The 21,431-nt window shown below is 42.0% G+C and overlaps 1 protein-coding gene across 7 annotated transcripts in view; it reads left to right on the top strand.

Annotated features, from left to right (window-relative positions):
• The window catches only part of Hivep2 (HIVEP zinc finger 2), a 185,104-nt gene that overhangs the window by 28,121 nt on the left and 135,552 nt on the right, over positions 1-21,431 (top strand). For 4 of the 7 annotated variants that reach the window (XM_076926901.1, XM_076926907.1, XM_076926902.1 and 1 more), the window contains exon 2: positions 9,985-10,059. The exons of 2 other annotated variants lie outside the window; for them this stretch is intronic. The gene's annotated coding sequence lies outside the window, so the exon portion shown is untranslated. Of the gene's footprint in view, positions 1-9,981; positions 10,060-21,431 lie in introns of those variants that run through there. One more of the 7 variants, XM_076926904.1, reaches the window with a different exon arrangement.

Here is a 21,431-nt window from a genome sequence, read left to right on the forward strand (position 1 = left end):
CTAATACCTTCCATCCGGCAGCTCCTGGTGTGGGATTTTCCTCTCACTGTGTTTAAAAATGAGATAATTGTTCATATTTCAGGTACTTTGGATCTATCCCATTGATATTACGAAGGGAATTTTCTCTTTCTGTGGTCTAGAAACAGCTCTCAGAGTGAAAGTCTTGTCATCTGGATCTACAGGCTTGAGGTTTGTAAGTGATGTAACTGATTGAGAATCAGATTGAAAACTGTCCTAAGCGATGGAGTTGGGTCCCACACGGTACTGTGAGTGCCGGTTCTGCCATGCTGTAGGGTAAGAGATCATGTCATATCATGGGTGACAGGACAGTGCTTTTCTGATTGACAGGTGCTAAGCACATTTTTATTTGTGCTTCTGAAATAACTTTATTTCTTCTTTAGACATGTAGACCAAGCAGTGTTTCCATCTGAGCATTTGCCTTGTATAGTGGTCACGAAACCTTACCATGAGACCCTAGGTGTCTCCAGTCTACAGCCTTCAGGTTTCTTGTGACTTAGCCTGACTTGTGCTGGTTTGATTTTTGTTAAGTTGACAAACTAGAGTCACTTGGGAAGAGGGAACTTCAGATGAGAGATTCTCTCCATCACAGTGCCCTTTACGCTTGTCTGTGGGATAATTACTAATGTTGGAGGCCCAGATCAGTGTGGGTGGTGCCCTCACTAGGCCTGTGGGCTCATGCTTTATAACAAAAGTAACCGAGCAAGCCAGAGGCAGTGAAGCAGCAAGCAGCATCCCTCTCAGGTCTCTGCCTCAGCTCCTGACTCCAGGTTCCTGCCTAAGCTCTAGCTCTGGCTTTTCTCCATAAAAGACTGGGATGCAGAAATCCAAGTGGAAATAAATCTTTTCCTCTCCAGGTTGCATTTGGTAAAATGTTTATAGCAGCAACAAAGAGCAAACTAGGACGTGTGTGTGTGTGTGTGTGTGTGTGTGTGTGTGTGTGTGTGTTGTGTGTAATAACTCAGTTGCTCTGTTCTTGAACATGGTTCTGTGGATGACTGCATAGTGTGACAATGTCTAAAGTTGAGGACATTGTTCTTTTATATCTGTATGTTTCTTCTGTAGGTAGTTACAGCATAGGCTCTGACTCAGGATTACTGACTCTATACAATTCCCATGATAGAACTTGCTGTTTTGGGAGTGTGTGCTCAAACAGGCCTCCACTGGCCATTTAGAACTAACTGTAGTGGAGTAGAGCAGTGTGCACCCCATGACCGAGGATGAAATGCCCACAAAACCAGAACTCTCATGACACAGAAAGATTTCTGAGCAGAAAGATACATGTTTCCCAGAGTGGCTTGGGAGGGCTTAGTGGAAGGGAGGAAAGTACATCTTTAGATATAAACAAAAATCATTGTATATATTTGGATCCGTAGGTATATTTCCAGAACGAAAGTACTTCACAGTATTGCCCTTCAAGCATCTTTCTGTGGTGATGGACATCACCACCACATTATGCATCTATTCTGGTTGAGATGAGAGCCATTGACCTTTTTTAGGGCGTTTATAACATGATTATCACTGCAAATTGAAGAATTAAAATTTAAATTCTATTCAACACTGTTTCAAGTTTAAAATATAAAGTCACAAGGTATTATTGGTGGCTATCATATTGGACTGTGTAGTCAGATGTGAAAATATGTGCAAAGGACTAAGCCACAATGATGAATTTGGATACTTCTCTTGATCATAAAGTATAGATATTTTGACTGGCTCTTACTTTTCAACATAGTTGGCTACAAATGCTAGCAGACAAATCAGAAAATGCAGTAAGTTGTTAAGAAATGATGCATAGTCTGATAGGGATATCTTCTACCTTTGTAGACACACACACACATATACATACACGCACATACATGCATACAAACACATATACATATATGCACGCACACATGCAGGCGCCCCTCCCCCCCAACACACACACACACACACACACACACACACACAGTGCATACATACAAACCTCCATGTGCACACACAGGTGGGCAAGCCCACTCTTGCAAGTATGGGTATGGATGCTCACATGTCAAAGCATTCTCTTTCTCTCTCTGAGATTCTTAATATGAGGAAAAGGAGAAACAGTGAGGTTTACTGTTCGGAAGGGGTGCCTGTGACTTAATGCTTCTAGTAGGGAGAAGTCAGTCTGGGCAGAGTTCACACTAGAAGGTAATTTCTATCCCTGACCTACAATCAGGAGTAGAAATAGCTTGCTTAAGGGTTTCAGGTAAGCCTTAGTTTCTTCCCTATAGGCTGGGGGTAACAGTGCTGCTTGTCTCCCTCCGAAGATGTATATATATAAAGCTTCTTCTTAGGGTGCTCTGTCTAAGGCGGTATCTTAGCTTTTTATGCTCCCGTGGGACACTTCTTTTTCTCTTTGTGTTGACTGTGGTACCAAGAGACATGGCTATACATATTTTTGCCTTGATCTTCAGTGTCCTCTGGCAGTCTCCATATCTCTTCAAGACCTGCTTGAAGCATCTCCCTCTTTAAATTCTGCTCCAGTCTCGCCAGGGAATATTTCTTTTCTGAGTCCTAACAGCATTCTGCCAAGTCTTTGCTGTGCTCCCCTCAGTGTGCATGGACTCACCATGTCCTGGAATACCCTGAAAGGTTGCTTCTAGATGCTTTTAAGTTTTTTTTTCTTATGTCTGTGCTTTGTGTTGTGCTCAGTAGTAATGGAAGCTCCCTGGGCAGAGGACAGGCTTTGATCTTTATTTATTTTTTTTGAGTTTTTTTAGAATTAATTTTATCCAGTGGCTTGCAGAGACTGGCCTTCTGTGAATGCTATACAGAGATAGTTAAGTAGAGGACATGGGGCTTCAGGGCTTAGACGGACAGCTTTAGGAAGTGCTGGATGGCTGTTTAGATCAGAGATTTTGAGCAGTGTTTATGGCCAGCAGTCTCTAGAGCTCCTTCTAGGATTTTAGCTTGAAGGTTCAATTACACGAATGATCTTGGGAATAATTCTTGGGAATTTGAGATGGGAATTTGAAAATTCTTGGGAATTTGAGATGGGATGCAAGAAGCCTGAATTTTAAGAAGTAAACCAGGTGATGTGGATGCAGCTGCTCTGAGGGCTATTCTTTGAGAAGTAGTAATGACACTTCTATACCCTTGAGTGGCTTTTGGTGGTAAAGAAACTTGTTGTTAACTCCTTCTTCTCTTTTTTTCTCCTCCTCCTCTTCCTTCTTCTTCTCTTCCAAAGAGATAGGAGAAGAGGTGGAGGACTTGTAGGAGAAAATCTCTTTAACTGGACATGGTGCTGCTACATGCCTGTGATCTCAGCACTAGGGAAGCAGTGCTGAAAGGCAGGAGGTCTTTCAAAATCTCAAGGCCAGTTTTAACTATATAGAGGGTTTGAGACTAGCCTGGGCTACATGATACCGTGTCTCAGAAAAACCCAAACCAAATCATCTGTTTAAATTATTATTACAAGTCACCCAATTTCAGCTGAATACTGGGCTGTCACATCAAAAAGACTGGATAAGCATAAGATGATTTCTCAAACTACAGTGATCCAAAGCACATACTGAGCCTCCCCCCCCACCCCCCCCTTTGCTCTTACTCCAGACTCGATTTTTAGAGGCTTCATGATCTGATCCCCAAGAGACAATTGGTGTATGCATCACAATTGGAAAGTGTGCCACTGGCAGCTGAGAGTAGTATATAGGTGGAAAAGACATCACTGAGTCAGAAAGTCGGAAATGAAAGTCAACAACAAGATGTTAAGAGGGCAAACCAAACCAAACGTGGAAACCGGGTGGAACAGCTGAAGAATGGAGGGACCAACAATAGCATGAAGGGACCATTGAGCTGACCTCAGTAGATAGAAATAACCTGCCGTTCCATGGGATGCTGTATTCTCAGACAATAATGGAGGTGCGGCTCATGGGAGAGTCTATACGAATTTTGTAATGAATTGAAATAAATAACTAGGTAGATTAGTACGTGGGCTTGGAATGGTCATCTATACCCACATTAAAGGAGAAATCGCTGAATGAAAAGATGTGCAGGTACTTTTATGTTTAGTCCACACGCTCCCAAATACTTTAGTATATGAATGTTGGGTACCTTGTTCATTCTTAGATGTTCATTGGTGGTGTTCTTCTCCCTCATGCATTGATTATATTTAAATTGTCTTAAAATACATAGCATCTAGGTTTTTTTTTTTTTGGATTATGAATCCCCATGTATGTAGTTCTGATACTAAAGAATTTAGGATCATTATTCAATATGCAGCATCCTTACCTTACACAAACACTTATTTTACAGTCCGAAAAAAAGTTCAGATAATATTTTCACGTATAGATCTGAAGATGTCTCTTTTTACATGGCTAATATTGGATCATGTTCTATGTGTCTAATTATCCTGTAATAGATCATAATGATTTCCCTGGAGCATGGTACAGCTATTAAAAGTAGATGTTTTAGCATATATATTAATTAGGAAAGCTCACACCAGTGCTAGCACATGCATAAGCTCCACCTGGCAAAGAAGCCAAAGCTGGCCTTCAGCGTACAGGCTCAAGTGATCCTGCATCTTAGGCTCTTGGGTGGCTGGGACTACAGATGTGTGCCACTGCACCTGGCTCAAAAATTGCTTCAAGTAATGTGTAAAATAGGCTAAATTGTTTTGGGTTACCTGGATCTTTGGTTCAGAATTGTGTTGTCAGGTGATTATCGAAATTGGAATTTATTTCTGTCAGGGTGGGGGGGGGAAGATGTGAGAAGTCTACTATAGGAACACAATTAGGTCTTAGTGAAAAACCCGGACTAGAGTATTTTACTTACCATCATATCCTACCAGTTAGGCTTGAATTGACTCACTGGGCAGGAAGGAGCTGGTTATTTAGCTCCCGGTCTCCTATTATTGTATTTCATCTTACTTAAAACTACATGTTCAAGCTTGCCTTATGCTGGAATCATTTCTTTTTTTCCCCTTCCTGATCAGCAACCATAATCGCAGCTAAGAACAATCTAAGTACCTGGCCCGATTCAGGCAATGGTCTAGGAATGATACAGAAAGAACAGTGACTTTTGTGTTGTCTGCATTCTCAGAGACTATGCCAGCTGGTATCAGTGATGCATACACAAGGAACTCAATATGCTCAAAGGCAGATTGGGAGGCGTAAAACAGCTGCAGGTTTGTAGATAAAGATCAAGACCAGTTACAGGAAGGAAGCGGGCAAGATTCTATGGAAGATATGGGCTTTGAAGTATAGTTAACATCTTTGGAAGGAAAAATGGGTCTGGAAGATGGCATCCCAGGAAGATTGAATATTACAGACAGAATTAGGATCATGTTATAGGGTTAGGCATTGAAGTTCTCAGAGAATTCTCCCTGCTGACTGCTCTGTGTTCTCTGCAGAGTGGTCTGGAACGAATGGAAATGTGTTAGGGTCTCACCAGGCAATCATTTATAGCATAGGCTGCACTACTGAATACACTGGTAGCTCTTCAGTGAAAGTCATTGAATAAAAAGACCCTTAATGCCTCTGGACTTTGTGCTTCTGGGATTGAGCTTCCTTGGGAAGAGGATGCTGAGGAAGATATGTTTGAGTGACAGAGCAACTAGGAATTTTAGAAGGTTAAGGATAAGGTAGTGGTACCCAGTATAAATGAACTGAGATGTTACTACGCTCCAGGCGCATCTAGAACAATTCACCAAAGCCATCCACATAAAGTCTGAGGAATATGTCACACTAGTGCTTCTGGGAAGGATGCAGGACTCATGCCAAGCCAAGCCTAGCATCAGCTTTCTCAGTAGTCCTTTGTTGTCTCTGCCTTACACTGTGCCTCATTTCTCTGTTTTTTTTTTTTTTACATAATAATTAAACTTCATTAAATGAAGAAGATTCCAGCAGAACTCCAAATTTTGCTGCATGTGTCTTTTTCTATCATCTGTACTCCACCTGAACTTTGACAGATGTACCTTTCTGGATTGGTCCTGGGCTCAGGTTCTCTCCTGCGTTGATCAGAGCTATTGGTTTGTAGTTCCCATTAGGTCAAGTTTGCAAATCAGGAGCCTGAGAAGGAGGTTTGTTAACATGTAGTTGGAGGAGGATAAGGGCCAAGGAATAAAGATGGAATTCTGAAGATGAACATGGAAATCCATTCATCCATCCATCCACCACCCACCCACCTACCCATGCATCCATCCATGCATCCATGCATCCATGCATCCATCCATGCATCCACCACCCACCCACCTACCCATGCATCCATCCATGCATCCATGCATCCATCCATGCATCCATCCATGCATCCATGCATCCATCCATCCATGCATCCATCCATCCATCCATCCATTCATCCATCCATCCATCCATCCATCCATCCATCCATCCATGCATCCATCCATCCATCCATCCATCCACCACCCACCCACCTACCCATGCATCCATGCATCCATCCATGCATCCATCCATCCACCACCCACCCACCTACCCATGCATCCATCCATGCATCTATCCATGCATCCATGCATCTATCCATGCATCCATGCATCCATCCATGCATCCATGCATCCATCCATGCATCCATCCATCCATGCATCCATGCATCCATCCATCCATGCATCCATCCATGCATCCATCCATCCATCCATCCATCCATGCATCCATCCATCCATCCATGGTTTATTTACTACTGAAGTGAGGCACCTGTTTAGGGTGGCTTTCCTTTCTAGTCCTGCTTTTGTTGCTTCTATCTTTCTTCTGTCACCTCTCTACAAAGGTTTCCAATTTCTCCATGACAGCTGATTGTCCCCAGGGGTAATAGCATGGCCTCTGATCGTGTTGGCAGCAGCTGGTTTTATTTTTGGTTTTTGTCAGGTGTTTGTAAGCTGAGAACTGCCTGTATTCAAACAATGTGATTTGGTATACGACCTCCCATGGAAGCAATGGGCGTGGCAGCAGATAAAATGAATGGTCTTGAACATCCCAGTTTTCTGTGCACTTTTAAAACAGTGGGTGTGGGTGAGTCTTTCTCGAAGATGGCCTGTGTTGTGGACCATACAGTCTCACTGCATGCAGATTTATGTTTTGCTTGGTTTAGAGATCTGGTCATTGGTGAATTCTTGTATGGACTAGTCAAGGTTTTATGGAATTAACAGGTTGATACGCTTGAGAGGCTTTATTTTGCAACCTAGCAGATTACTATAAGGCCGTTGTTATTGCCAGGTTTATAATTTACCTCACCAGCAGTATTGTGGGATATAGAAACGATCTGCCATGTGTCAGTTTGATTTTTAAAAAATGTCCTTTCTGCTGGCCTTTGCTCACATGGGTACTTTTGAAATAGTTAACTATTATCTTTACTTTCTGTTCTGATGTTGTAAACGTTTCCTTTTTCCTATTTTTTTCATTTTAATGGCCACATTTTGATTGAATTGGATGATTTTTTTGGCCATTTCCCGTAGAACAGATCTTCCACATCCCAAATTGCTATTGTGATATGCATTAGCATTGGTGTTTCTTAGTTTTGTTGTGCTAAAATGGAGAAAGAGAAATCTCTATCAGTTACTCTAAGAAGGCATTGAAAATGATAGAACTTGAAAGAAAGAAAGAAAACAGCCCCAGAGAGTCCCCACAGTAGTGGTTCTCCACCTCCAGGCAAGTTTGGAAATCAGTTGTCGGAGTCAGTGAGTGAATGCTGGGAGCCCGTGATTTCTGTCCTGACTGGGGACTTCAAAAAATGATGTCTTTTTGAGGACACTGAGACCCAGAAGCTATGTGCTTTACTTGTGTTTCTTGCACTCACTGGGGGCAAGAAAACTCATGAACCCGTGAGCATCAGTGTTGTTATTGATGGATATGAGCAGAAACAATGGCTTTAGTCTCCATGCATGTTCAATGGCAAGGACAGTTTTGTAAAAAGCATGTTCTCTGGCCTAAAGGGAGTTGATTTTCAAACTATTGTTTGAAGCCTCCTTAATATGTTGGTGCATAGGTACTAATATTCAAAGTTTTAAGTCCTCTGTCAGGGGCACAGTCCTTTAAATTATTTATTATGATAGACCCATTGGGGAGAGATGGATTCTTTACTGCTCCCATGAAAGGACCGTTAGACGTTCCATGCTGCTTTGGTTGCTCAGCAATTGGATAGTTAGTTAATCTTGCTCAGTTTCATTGCCAACATCCTGTCTCTTGCCACATAGTTATTCTTTTATCCAGGAGCGTTCTACATTTTTTGCACTCTCTGTTGCTGTCAATCAGCCAAATGATGGGAACAACTGCTTCCAAACAGTGTGTGCTCTAGCTAGGGTGCTCAGAAGGTCTTGAACCATCTTTGTAATGTTGGCAGAGTCGTGCCATTGTAATAGAGGGGCTCTATTTAAGTAGATACTAGATTTATCAGTTTCAAGTGCCTTGTCTCTAGTCATGAAGATAGACGTACTGTTTGTGGTGAGAAAAACCTGGGGTACAACAGGTGAAGATGTGATTCTGGGCTGTTTTTTGGGCATTAAGATCCAAGAGGAAGAGTTACCACGGAACAAAACTCACCATAACACCAGTGAAAAGGGATTGGTCTGAGCCTGGGAAGGTGGCTCCCTTGGTACAGCAATGAGTACACAGGCATGAGATTGTGAGGTCAAATCTCTGGCACCGATATAAAAGCTGGACACGGAGGCATGCATCTATAACCCCAGATCTGGTAGGGTGGAGACAGATAGATCCCTGGGTTCCCTGGCCTGCCAGTTCTAGCTAAAACAATGAGGCCAAGGTTTGTAGAAAGTTCCTTTCTCGAAAAAGTTGGAGTGGAGGGAGAGGGTAAAGTACTTGATATGGATTTGAGCTTCACAAGTACATACATGGGTGAGCACACAGACACACAGACACAGACACACACACACACACACACACACACATACACACACACACACACACACACACACACACACACATTTATATGCCACCTGTAAATACAAAGAACAAAAGAAAGAGAAGAAAAATAGTGACTGTTGTCCATTTGGATGTGTGATCAACACATTTAAAGAATTTGGTTTGCTTAAAAGTTTACCCAGTTTTAATTAGGTGCTCATTTACAGTATGACATAGGATAGCATAACTGTGTCATAATACACTCAATTCCCTTTGTATAGCATTGACTGATTCCAAGAATATTGGTCAGGAGTTTTGTAAAGTTATGTGTTTGAGTATAGGATGCTATATTTTGTTAGTTATTGGTCAGGAGTTTTGGAAAGTTATGTGTTTGGGCATAAGATGCTATATTTTGTTAGGAGGGTGTCCCATTGTCATGTTTGCACTCTAGTGACATCAACCTTGATTACTTGGTTGAAACAGAGGCTTCTAGGTTTTTTAATATAATTCTTTTTTCTTCAAAACTCTGCTTGATTGAATAAAAATTATGTTTTCCCTCTCGACATGTAAGTGCAGGGGTGGGGTATTTATCAGTATATTTTGTTGGTTGATTGATTTCCATCTGGTCTCAGGGATGTCTATTCTTTGGGTCATCATCCAATGTCATCACTATTTATTTTACTACTCTCATGAGTATTTCCTTTCCTCTTTCCCTTTCTCTCTCCCCCCTTTCTGTCTTCTCCCCTCTCCTCCTCCTTTCCTCCATCCCTCCCTTTTGTCTGTTTCTTTCACACAAGGTTTCTCTGTGTCTTTTGTCTTTCCTGGAACTCTGTATGTAGTTCAGATTGCCCTTGAACTCACAGAGATCCTCCTGCCTCTGCCTTCCAAGCATAGGGATTAAAGGTGTGCGTCACCATGCCTGGTATCCTGAGTTATTTTCTGACTTTTATTTCTTTGAGCTCTGTGGTGCTCCATGTCGCTTGGCACAGCAGATGTTACCTACATGCTGCTTCTCCTTCAGCCATGTGTTTATGTTCTAACAGGTCAAACCTGTAGATTGAATGTTTCAGCCGTTTTTCTCAGTCACATGTTAATGTATGCCCTGTAGATGGAAGAGTTATAATACGAAACTTCTTGTCAGCAGATTGGTGAATTCACCTGAGAAATTGAGACTCAAGATTGTGAGAAGTTGTGACTAGGACCAGAAGCAGATGTCCAGGTAGGAAACCCAAAGTCCCTTTCCTTAACTCTTTTGAGCTTGTTTTTTGCAAAAGTTGAGATTCTATGCTTAAAAAGGAGGGATGGTAGAGGTACTGTTTGGGCAAAGAGATCGCTCTGTGTCTTTTTCAGATTCTGTTACTTAGCTTCCAAACTGCAGGATAGTAGCTGAGCTTTGGAATAAGGTCCAAAAGGAACTTGCAGGCTTATATGTATATTTGAAAATGTATTCTAGACATGATTTTGATTCTTGAAAACACACTTCAAAAGTCATTATCGCAATATAAATAATATTTAGCTTAATCATGCTAGAGATCACACCTACCAGTTATGAGATGTTTGATATGTATTTCACTATATTTATTAAATAAGGATTTATTTATATTTTCATTTCTCACAAACTTTCCTGGATACTGTTTCCATCATAAACACCTCCCAGAAGGGGGAGGGCTGAAGGAAGCTCAGGGACCACATAGGTGCTCAAGTGTTGATGTATGGATGTGAGAAAAGAGAGAAGCAGTTTGCCAGGTGCTTTTATGGTGTTGGTGCTGTGAAGTTAAGAAACATCAAGTCAAGAGGAAAGCTGAGATGCAAGATGGTTATCGCTACGGTGACTCTTACCTCTGCTGTAGATATATACAAGCGGGATGATGCTCTAGCTAAACTATAGAGGTTTCAACTCCATGGCAACATCTAGTCTGTCAGAGGGGATGTGTACACATATTCATTCAAAGCATGGTGCACAGGGTATGTTTGTGGGAGAGAAAGCTGAGGAGTCTGAATCCTGATCACATTGTGTGTGTGTGTGTGTGTGTGTGTGTGTGAATGGTGTGGGTGTGTGTGTATAATAAAACGTGGGCAGAAAGGAACGTAAAATGTCTTACAAGTTGAGCATCAGTTCTACAAAAATCTAGAATGTGCTTTGCATTCTAAGGGTACTCTCTTGTCCTATTTAGTGTCTGTAGCGCCCAAGAGTAGCTACATCCTGACTTTTCACACTGCCTGTCTTGGTTCTGCCTGTTTCTGTAATTGATAGCTATGAGGTCATATGTTCTGCTTTTCTGTGTGTCTGGCTTATTTCACTCAGTATATGTTAATGAGATTAATGCACACTGTAAGTACCAGCCATTTGTTCCCATGTTAAATTCCAATGAACCATTAGCTATTTTACCATCCACCAATTTGGGTTCTTTGTACACGACCAGTATTTCTGTGGACACCATAACACACATCTGTAAGGTATAGCCCAAGGGTGGGGTGACTGCATCAAGAACTTCTGTATCAATTCCAGTATCTCTTTCCACTTGCCTTTTGAAAAGGGGAGTGGCTGCTTACCTCCTTTCCTGGGTAATATGTGCTGTCCCACTCTGGTGTAGTACTTCCTACCATCTAATGCTTTTATAAAAGTGTGGCCTTTGACATTTTCATTTGTCTTGTGCTTTATGAAGTTGATTCCTTTTCACACATATTTTACTATTGGCTGCTCTGTTTTATAATGAGCCCACTAAAGTATTTGTCACTTTTTCTATTGGTCTTTCTTCCTTTTAAAAGCATCACAATTAAACAAGAGAAATACTATCAAAGATCGTCCAAGAACTGGAATTATGATGGAACAGCATATGGAAATTTTCCTGAGATAACCTAGGAAGAGTAAAATTCTTGGGGTAGCACAAACTACAGTGTAGATACACAGTGTTATCCTGAAACATAGTTTATATTTTCATATCCTCTGTTAAAAGCACATACAATTTTAAATAAACTATTCAAGGATGTGTGTGTGAGAGAGAGAAAGAGAAGAGAGAATGGGGGAGAAGGAGAAGGAGAGGGAGAGGGAGAAGGAAAGGGAGAAGGAGAGGGAAAGGGAGAGGGAGAGGGAGAAGGAGAGAGAGAGAGAGAGATGTGTGATGCAATTTTGTTAAGTTATAGTTCTTTTCAGCTTTATTCAGTTAAAAATCTCTAGCCACTTATGCTTTTGTGCATAAACTGTGCTCTGTGTAGGAATGATGCTTAAGTCATGGCTTCTGCTCTCCTGAATGCTCAAGCTTTGGGATGGGCTGGGGTCCCATCGGTTTGTTTTCATCTGCGTAAGATTTGGGCTGCTGAGAAATAAGTTGAGAAATAGCACATTACACCAGAAAGAATACCGATGCATTGTCCAGAGCTACAGGTAATCAAATAGATGGGGGGGATAAATAGATATCAGAAAATCCGGGATTCAAGGGATGATGCTAGTACTGATTATCTGGATTGTATGCAACTTATCTACTACAGAGCTGATGTCCTCACCTGAGCTGCTACCTTCCTGGGTTGTCAGGACGATTAAATCAACAAATATTTGTAAAGATGCTTTGTGACCTGTAAGATGCTGTGCATCTGTGCAGCTTGGCATGATTTGTATGATCTTCTGTTTGCATTGCTGAAGATTGATGGCTTGGCCATAGACACTTATTTGTAATAATGTAATTTTAATAGGATTACAGGGAACCTTATTCTCCGTAGAGTAACCGCTAGTCTGATAATGGATGGTTAACTTCCTGCAAAGATTAGAACAAAATGAAAAAAAAAAAAAGAAAGATCATGGCAGGAAGGTAGACAGAGCCTGGAAAGGGCTGAGCTAAGGGCACAGTCAGCTGGTGTAGTAGAACTGGGTCTGAGGTCACTTTGCAGCTCCTGTCCCTCAAGCCCTTCCTCCATTCATTTTCCAATTAAGAGGAGGGAGCTGAGAACCCAGGCTTTAAAGTCAAACCCAAGTTAAGATCCCAGCTCCACACTGTACTAGACAGGACTTACCAACACCATTGGGCTTCAGTTCTCTCATCTCCAGAGGAGAGTCAGGCACTTGGCAAAGTTTTCAGTGTTAGAGATGACATTGTAAAAGTTCCTCCGCAAGTAGCTGTTTCCTCGTGATTCTACATGGTCATATCTCAAGACCAACTGAATCCCACACCGGCTGAGTAGGAATACAGAGAGCCCAGGCACCAGCAACACGTTCACTAAGGGGATTCTATTTGTCAGGCTCCAGTCCAAAACATTTCATGAGTATTGATCTTACCGAGTCTCTAAAAGTAGCTGATCCCTTTGATGCCAGCCATTCCCACTGAACTTCCATCTGTAGAGCCACCTTGGGCAAGGCCACCAGCACGTTTATAATCCTTGCAATTGATGACTCAATCGTCCTCCTTTGTTCCTGGATTATTCCTGTGTCCCTCTGGTCAGCATAGGGATATGGGAAAGGAGGACCAATGGATTGATGGTTTCACGAGAATTGTTTGTCTGAGCGGGTATCTGCTGTTGGAATCAGTGCCATTTCTGTTGAGAGAGCAGTGGAAGAGACCTGCACTTGACGGTTACATGACTTCTTTTCTTTTAAAATAATGTTTTGAATTTATTATTTAGAATAAATTATTCCAAATAAATTATTTGGAATTTATTTATACATGTATACAATGCATTTTATTTATTTAAACATATTATTTATTTTATTTATACATGTATACAATGCATTTTATTTATTTAAACATATTATTTATTTTATTTATACATGTATACAATGCATCTTAATCACATCCCCCCCCCACTCCCTCCAACCCATTCTAAGTCTCTTTCTAACACTTCTCCATCCCAATGTAATATATCCTTAACAGACAACAGACAACAGACAAGCCACTGAGCCCATTAGTGTTGTCCACATGTGCAGAGTATGGAGTTATTCACTAGGGGCATGGAGAGTGTTAGTGACAGTCACCTCCTAACTTAGGAAAAGCTACCCACCCAGTCATCACCTGCCTGTGGTAGTTAGCACTCCCTTACTGTCATAAAAGGTGACAAGGGCCAAATTGTGGAGGAAAGCCTTGTTTGTTTGTTTGTTTTTATATTATACTTCCAGGTCACAATTCAACATTGAGAGAAGTCAGGGCGGGAACTCAAGGTTAGCACTTGGGGTAAATAGAGCAAACACCATGGAGGAACATTGTTTATTGCCTTGCTCAGTTTGCTTTCTTATACAACCCAGGTGCACTTGCCCAGGGGCAGAGTCAATAACAGTGGGCGGGGCCTTCTCACATCAAGCATCAATCAAGAAAACACCCCCCCACCACCACTACCAACCACCACCACAGACACCATATGTTAACAGACAGTCTGATGGAGACAAGTCTTCAATTTAGGTTCCTTCTTCCCAAGTGACTCTAGTCTGTGTCAATTTGCAAAACAAAACAAAAGAAACTTCTTTCCCCCAGAAAAACAAACAAACAAACAAAAAACCCATCCCAGGTAAAGGTGATGCCTGGGAAGCCTCTCTTTACTCCACACTGGAAATTTTAACTGATTTGATCTGCTGCAGGTCTTGTATAAGTAACTGTGGCTGCTGTGTTCATGTGTGCAACAGCCATGTCAGGCAAGTTTTGAGCGTGTTATGAACTCTCATTGAACTTTGCTGTTTTGTGCAATGCAATAATTATACTTGTTATGAAAACCGTGGAGCTGATCCTGGCACTGTTTCCAGCTCTAATCTCTGCCCCCTTCCTTCTCCCTGTTTAAGTAGTAGATTCTCACCAAGGACAAAGCCTTGGGCGTAGCTTGCCATCTGTTTACATTTTAAGTCATTAGAATTCCTCGCTCCTTAGCATTTTCACATTTCAAAACAGTGATGCTTCCCCATAAGATGACTAAATTGATCCCTGTGAGAGGGCATGAGGATATTCACTGTATACCTTCATATTTATCTGCTCTTTGGTTTTATGCACACCTTTTAATGAGGAAAGGCTTGTTCCATCTGTCCTGTCATTACTTTGCATCCCCTGTCCAGATACGTGTACTCAGAACACAGTCCCTTTAAGAACCGCAAGCCTTCAGCAAAAATAACCCAGAGCGGCTCAGGTTACTGCCAGGCTCCAAAGACTCTTGGAGGGGTCAGGTTGCTCATGCCCAGTCTCCACGGTAGGGATGCAGGGAGAGCATTCTCTGTGCCAGCAGAGGCACTCTGTGTTGATTTGTGCTTGGATGTCCCACCATTTGCCAAGGGAACCTCAGCTGGACTTGTCTTCCCTTGGACTTGTCTCCCCCCCTCACGGTGGAAGACTTCCAGAGTGGGTTACTTAAGTTTCTTTAGATTAACTGCAGCCCTGTTCTAGGACCCGAGCATAAGGACCAATCATTCTTATAATCTGGGGTTTTGTATGAGTTCATTGAAAACAGAAATGAAAATAGTCAGACCTCACAAACACAAGGGTCAGCCATGCCCAAGGTGAAGGTTCTAGATGAGAGGAGGTCACATGAGGACACATGTTTATCACTGGACCCCAGAACCTGGCTGCACGTGCATGCTCCTCATGGCCTTTCTTCTAGAGGCATGGTTTTACTGGCTGGGCACAACCAAGAGATCAAAGAATAAAGCAGGTTCTAATGCTCCATAAAAAACAACCAACCAACCAAACAGAACACACTCCTTTATTAGATCCAGTTTTCCAGTTGTGGATTGGCAGGGAGATGTCATACAAGACATTCCAGTGCATGGCATGAAACAAAGATCCAGCGAGGATTTTACCATCTAGGGTCTTGTTTCAAGGATGCTAAATAGCAAGTTGCAAAGGATGGAATTTTAACTGGTAGGTTTATCTGTGAGTCACTTAGTCATCTTCTATGTAGAAGGCAGGGGAGGCCCAGAGAAAGTGGGTGACTTACGTGGGGTTACTTAGCTGGTTGGAAGGAGATCTGAATGTGCAGCCCAAAGTATTTAGATCATTTCTGTCTGTCATGAAAATATGGTCATGAGTTAAGATCTCTCCCAGCCCCGACTTTTATCGCTAAATGAAAATTGTACTACACGACATACCTGCTTCATAAGGTATCACAAAGATTTGCTGAGTGAGTGTGGCTGAGAACAGGTTTCAGGAACACTAATGAACGTATTAGCAATTGTGCACGTATGCACATGTATATGACAGAGTGGCATATGGTACAGCATCTAACAAGAAGAATAAATGAATGCAGTTGGGTTTTCTTTTAGAATCAAGAAGCACTAGGCCGTTTCTGTAGTGTAGAGATAAGAAGTATAAGCTGAGGACAGACAGTGAACCCGGTGGCTTTGTAGACTTGAGTCTATCAATGTACTTTCCTGAAAGCCAGAGACGATAAAATTCTCAGTGTCTTGGAGTTGTCCTGTAGATATGGATAAAGGGGAAAGTAACTCATGAGCTGAAAAATCATAGAACAAAAGTTAGCTGTTACTACTGTTCAAATTCAGCGAAGGGCTGTCAGTCTCTGTCCATGTGGCACCTCCGGTGTAATTAAGGAGATAGGTCAAATACATAAGAGCTCATTTTAACATTGTCTTGGGTTGGTGGCAGGCAAAGACTGTATACTGCAGGTAATGAGTATAACGAGCCCATGTGTCCTTTTACTGGGGTTTATAAATGGAAGTGTAACCATCCTTATAATTATTTCGAGCTTGAACTTTCCCTATAGACATGTACTGAAATCAGTAAGACATATGCAGTGATGCTCTGCTTCTTCGTAGGACATTGTTCTCTGATAACACAGGGCTGGAGAGTTAAACGTTATTTTTATGACTCTCAGTTAAACCATTTGCATTCATCTTTATGTGTCTGGTTTATCTTACTTAATCATTATTATAGAAGAGCCAGGAGCTGTAATTAAAGTAGTAATCTCTGACAGATGGGAGGTCAAATGTTTCTTTCCTACAGAAAGCAGAGCTGAGAGGGGAACCTGAGAGCTGAGGTTTCCTTCTGATCTCTGTGCGCTTGCCACTGTGGTCTGTGTCTCTGTGTCATGTTGGGCCATCATCTCCTTCATTCCGAAGCTCATCTGCTCCAGCGTAGGCACTCTGTTGTTCAAGGGAACAGGGCTGCAGTGGACTTATGGCCCTAGACAGTGGATAGAACAAGTACATTAAGACGTAGTCACCTAAAGTGAGGGGCTGTATTAGCTTTGTGAAATACAGTCTTTAAAGAACTTATTGGGAGGAGATGCTCTGGGCCCTGTCACGTGATTCTCTGACGCTGTGCCAAGTACTTTCTGCCCCATTAGAGTAAATGTACATAGGGAACAAGGGCTACAGCCACACAGTCTGATGTTGCCAACAGGAGGGGCAACATTGAGTTCATAAGTGAAGACACACACCCCAAAATGCACTTGAATGCTTGTGAACATGACTGATTTGGTAAATAAGGGGCCAGGTACATAATGGGGCTCCCCTTGTGTCAGGGTGGTAGTTCCACAGTACCATGGGGCTGTTGGTTCTACATTAACTAAGATGTTAATATCAATTCCGTAGTCAAACTAGACGGTTTCAAGTGTATTGACAGCACAGGTGTGTGGACATGTGCCAGTGTGCTGACATGGTCAACGCATGTATTTGTACATGGGAAGTAAGAAATGCTCTGTTGCTAGACATCATGGCACACACCTTTAATATCCCAGCACTCAGGAGACAGAGGCAGGCAAATCTCTGTGAGTTCAAGGCTAGCCTGATATATGTAGTGAATTCCAGGTCAGCTAAGACTAACTGTAGAGACCTAGTTTCAAAATGGGGGGGGGAGGAAGAAGAAGAAGGAAAAGAGGAAGGAGGGAAAAGAAGAGAGAGGAAGAGAGAAGGAGGAATAAAAGGAATTATTCTGCTACACACTTATGTTATAGACATAATCATTGTTTCCCTATACTGAGGACACTCGCCATAGGTGCCAGCTATTACAGTAGGCACATAATTTAGTGTTTCCATTTTGCCCTCACTCTGTTTTGTAGACTGGGACCTCAAGATTCCCAGAGGTTATATCACTGCATAATGTCACTGTTATCTTTCTATTGTTGTGATAGATAGAACACCATGATGAAAGGCAACTTGGGGGAGGAAAGGGTTTCCTTCTTTCACAGTTCCACTTCACAATTCACCAAAGGAAGTCAGAGCAGGAACTGAAGCAGGAACCTGGAGGATTGCTGCTTGGTGTTTTGCTCTGCCTCCTGTCCTATACACCAATGGACCACCTGCCTAGGGGTGGGCCTGGGCCCTCCCATATCCATCACCAATTAAGAAAATACCCCACAGGCTTGCGTATAGGCTAGTCTCCATGAGGAGCCATTTGCTCAATTGTCGTTCATTCTTCTCAATATCAAACTCTATCTTCTGTACGATGTTGACCAAAAAAGCCAACCAGGACACCTAATATAATAATTTGCATTGAGTCTGTTTGAAGAGATCTAACGGCAATGCCAAGACCTATCAATGTAGACCTATTTGATCTACATCAGTTCCACCAATGTGTCAGGTACTCTGCTGGTGGCTGGAGGGGAAACTAAAGAGCACAGTAGCCTCTGGTTTCCGGAAGTTCAAAAGCAAAGGGGTGGTTAGACAGCAAAGTTAATAACTACAACAGCGCAAGTGATTACTGATACAAGACTTCATACCCAGAGCCATCGAAAGGTCCTTACAAATCTGTTCCTATTTTGTGCATGTGTGTTTGATGCGCATGCGGGCTGCAGCCTTTGTGCAGAGGAGGTCAGAGGACAACCTTCAGGAGTCTGTTGTGTCCTTCCACCATGTGGGGTCTACCTCCGGGTTGTTGGCTTTATTCAGCTAAGCTGTCTTTCTGACTGCATTGAGGAGTTTAATGGAATGCATGCCATAGTCAGCTTCAGGATTCATAAACCCACTCGCTCCTGGTTCTGTACTTTCCTGTTTTGGGAGAACTTAGGGATAACTGATGTGTTTACACAAAGAGGAAGCTAAAATGGAGGTCACTGCTGTGGAGTTAGAGGGAAAACAGACAAAAGGAAGAGAAAACTTGATCAGATTGGCTAGTGTGGTGATAAAGTGTCGGAGCTCAGGGTTAAGGCTGGGATGAGGGTAACTCACTGTTTACCATTGGTGTTTGAATGTTTGGTCTTATCACAGGAAGTGAGATAGGGCGTTGGGTGTGTGTATGTGTGTGTGCACGTTTTTGTGAGAGAGTGTGAGAAAGTGTGTGTGTGTGAGAATGTATGTGTGTGTATGCATGTTTATGTATGTGTGTATATGTGTGAGTATGTGTGTATGTGTGTGTGTAAACATGTGTGTATGTGTGTGTGTATGTGTGTGTGTGTGTGCATGTAAGCGTGTGTGCTTTAATATGTACATTTCGGGTTGGAAAAGAAGACAACAACTAATTTGAATTCAGCCCATAACATATTCAGTAAGCAATATTGTTTGCCACATTAAAAAGGCTGCTTTTAAATAATGAAGTATTTCAAGTATACAAAAAAAGCTGAAAACAAAATTTCACCCAGATCCTGAGACTGACAGGGACAACTAAGTCTTTAGTATGAATTATCTGTCTGTCCTTGGTTTAAGCATGCTATATTGAATGGCAACATATTTTGCCACTTTTCCATATAGTTGAAACATGTAATAAAAATTCGTATCGTTTTTTTTTTCATTAGTGATATATAGGATTATGCTAGTCTTCCTTTGTGGTGACAGATATCAAGAGGATTGCTTCTAAAAGAGGAGGGATTTATTTTGCTGTTAATTAGAGAAGTTTTAGTCCATCATAGCATGGAAGGTGTGACAGAATAAAGGAACGGATGTCATGGTGCCTGGGAAGTGGGGGAGGGAGGAGCTCCCACTGGGACCTTGAGTTTATCAAATGATGTCATCCACCCTCAAGGCAGATCCTTCCCATCAGTTCATTGTCTCTGGAAATGTCTCTTCAGAGACACACAGAGCCATGTTCTCCTAATCTCCTACCAAGGCTAACCACTCCAAGATGAACTTCAAAATGGCTTTTGGAGAGTCTATGCTGAAAGATTTATTCCCCTGTATTGCTTTTATACTGTTCTTGTATATGCCTCCCTCCATGCATCCAGTTCTATACAGATAGTTAAATAATCTGATTTTTGGTTAGAAAGCTACTGACTGTGGTTATTTTTAAAACTTTGTTTCAGAAGATAAAAATCAATCGCTTTCTAAGCTTTTCATTGGCATTTCAAACTCTTAAGCTATACCCTTGTTTGTTTTTATTATTTATTTATGCATTTCCTTATTTGGAGACAGAGTCTTGTCTGTGTAGCTCTGACTGGCCTGGAGCTCACTATGTAGATCAGACTGGCCTTGAACTCGTGGAGAACCTTCTGATTCTGCCTCCTGAGTACTGGGATGTGTACCTGCATGCGCAGCTGATTTTATGTTGAGGAGTGTTTAGCCTGCATGTCTGCCTGTGCAGGGTGCTTGATCTTTTGGAACCGGAGTTATGGGTAGTTGTGAATCACCACATGGATGCTGGGAAACAGTCTTAGGTCATCTTGGAAGAGCAGCCAGTGCTTTTAATCATCAAGTCATCTCTCCAGCCCCAGCTGAGCTTTCTTTAAGCTCTTAGTTACTGTCCATAATGGAGGAAGTGATGTCACAAATTGAAATATGAAACCCATCTTGATAGTGTAGTTTCTGATCTACAAGTAAGCAAGTTCCCTTTTCTTAGAAGAAGAAATGTTTTGCTGGTCGCAAGTTTAATTCCATAATGGACATTGAATCATTAAATCCAGCGATGAGGATGGGAGTAGTTTATGGGACTCAGTCTTGTTCCCTGAGTTGGCAGGTGCTGTGTCCATGCGATTGGAAACAAGGTTTATGAGGAGATTGCCGTTGGTTGACTTGTCCATGCAGAGGCCAACATGACTGAAGGCTATCATGTCTATGAAGTGCAATGAAACCTGGATAGTTCTGACTCCTTCAGCTCATTTTGAGCTATTTAAAAGTCAAGAGCTTGTGTAAAATTAGTGAAAATCATCTTGGTTTCTGACTCATTAACTTATAGAATATTCTCATTTTGGAAAAGCAGATTATGTCTCATATGATTGTTTCTTTGTTTGTTTCTTAAATTTACTTTATTGTTTATTATAGAAAGAGAGCAGTGGAATTCTGTGAAATGAGGACCTACTCTGTTTAGTTTGCTCCCTGGTCTCATTCATACATAGATGCTAGTATTTGAGCTGTTTGGATCACTGCAATATGGATGCAGTTAAGTGGCGGAGGTCCACATGTGTTCCACATTGCTTCGCGATCCTCAACTAGGGGGCACCCGTGAACACTTCCGCTTAGATTCTGTAAACTAGGCCACATACTGTCGACACATATGCACGGGAGAGAAATTCGAGCACTCTGTGAAAAGTCTTTGAACTAAAAATAATTTTCACCTGTATTTATAGCCCTGTTATCATACTTGAGGAGAGTGGTGGAGAGCTTACCAGGAGAGGAAGGTGTCACCTTTGCTGTTCCAGAGAACTCAGGCACTTCGAAACGAAAGCCCAGAATGCTCTGTCCAAGTGACAGCCTGGTTGCTAAGAGCCCTTTGCTAGTCCTGTAGGCAGGACAGCCAGTAACAT

The sequence above is a fragment of the Arvicanthis niloticus genome, chromosome 28 (genome assembly GCF_011762505.2).
Source record: "Arvicanthis niloticus isolate mArvNil1 chromosome 28, mArvNil1.pat.X, whole genome shotgun sequence".
Lineage (NCBI taxonomy): Eukaryota > Metazoa > Chordata > Mammalia > Rodentia > Muridae > Arvicanthis > Arvicanthis niloticus.